Source organism: Arachis stenosperma, chromosome 7 (assembly GCF_014773155.1).
Source record: "Arachis stenosperma cultivar V10309 chromosome 7, arast.V10309.gnm1.PFL2, whole genome shotgun sequence".
Classification (NCBI taxonomy): Eukaryota; Viridiplantae; Streptophyta; class Magnoliopsida; order Fabales; family Fabaceae; genus Arachis; species Arachis stenosperma.
The window spans coordinates 57,353,338-57,355,045 of NC_080383.1; the positions used below are offsets into that span (position 1 = coordinate 57,353,338).

The following is a 1,708-nucleotide window of genomic DNA, read 5'->3' on the forward strand; positions in this document are numbered from 1 at the left end:
TGAACATTTTTTGCCTTTTCTGTTAAGGAAGGTTTTATGTTTGAATCATATCTTTTCTTGTTAGGCAAGTCATTAATTTTCAAAATCATATCTTTTCAAATTGTTTTCAAATCATATCTTTTAAAATTGTTTTCAAATTATATCTTCTCAATCACATCTTTTTAAAACCATAACTTTTCAATCAAATCTTTTTAATCACATCTTTTTCAAAATAGTTTTCAATCAAATCTTTTTAATTTCTAATTTCAAAATCTTTTTCAAAAATCACTTTACTTCTTTCCCACTTTTGTTTTCGAAAATCAATTAAGTGTTTTTCAAAATGTTTTCAAAATCTTTTCTTAATTTTCGAAAATTACTTCCCTTCTTCTCACATCCTTCCATTTATGGACTAACACTATTCCTTAATGCAAAATTCGAACTCCATCTTCTTTGATAAGTTCGAATTTTCTACTTCTGTCTTCTACTTTCTTTTCTTCTGACACCTCAAGGAATCTCTATACTGTGACATAGAGGATTCCATATTTTCTTGTTCTCTTCTCTTTCATATGAGCAGGAACAAAGACAAAGGCATTCTTGTTGAAGCTGACCCTGAACCTGAGAGAACCTTGAAGCGAAAACTAAGAGAAGCCAAGGCACAACTCTCTTTAGAGGACCTGACCGAATTCTTCAAAGAAGAAGGACACATGGCAGCCGAAAACAACAACAATACCAACAATGCAAGGAAGGTGCTGGGTGACTTTACTGCACCTACTCCTGATTTCTATGGGAGAAGCATCTCTATCCCTGCCATTGGAGCAAACAACTTTGAGCTAAAGCCTCAATTAGTTTCTCTAATGCAACAGAATTGCAAGTTCCATGGACTTCCAATGGAAGATCCTCATCAGTTCTTAGCTGAATTCTTGCAAATCTGTGACACAGTCAAGACTAATGGGGTTGACCCTGAGGTCTACAGACTGATGCTATTCCCTTTTGCTGTAAGAGACAGAGCTAGAATATGGTTGGATTCTCAACCTAAAGAAAGCCTGGACTCTTGGGAAAAGCTAGTCAATGCCTTCTTGGCAAAGTTCTTTCCACCACAAAGATGGAGTAAGCTTAGAGTGGAAGTCCAAACCTTCAGACAGAAGGATGGTGAATCCCTCTATGAAGCTTGGGAAAGATACAAACAATTAATCAGAAAATGTCCCTCAGACATGCTTTCTGAATGGAGCATCATAGGTATTTTCTATGATGGTCTCTCTGAACTGTCCAAGATGTCTTTGGATAGCTCTGCTGGAGGATCTCTTCATCTGAAGAAGACGCCTACAGAGGCTCAAGAGCTAATTGAAATGGTTGCAAATAACCAATTCATGTACACTTCTGAAAGGAATCCTGTGAACAATGGGACAAGTCAGAAGAAAGGAGTTCTTGAGATTGATACTCTGAATGCCATTTTGGCTCAGAATAAAATATTGACTCAACAAGTCAATTTGATTTCTCAAAGTCTGTCTGGAATGCAAAATGCACCAAGCAGTACTAAGGATGCTTCATCTAAAGAAGAAGCTTATGATCCTGAGAACCCTTCCATGGAAGAGGTGAATTACCTAGGAGAACCCTATGGAAACACCTATAATTCTTCATGGAGAAACCACCCAAAGTTTCATGAATGAAACAAGGTCCTCCATCAGAAATTTGGAAGGACAAGTGGGACAGCTGAGCAAGAAAGTTACTG

At 37.1% G+C, this 1,708-nt stretch overlaps 1 non-coding gene across 1 annotated transcript; it reads right to left on the reverse strand.

The window, feature by feature from the left end:
- Positions 1–1,088: 1,088 nt before the first annotated feature.
- On the reverse strand, positions 1,089–1,196 carry LOC130942941 (small nucleolar RNA R71). Its single transcript, XR_009071485.1, has one exon. It is a non-coding gene; the product is annotated as a small nucleolar RNA R71 (small nucleolar RNA).
- Positions 1,197–1,708: the final 512 nt, after the last annotated feature.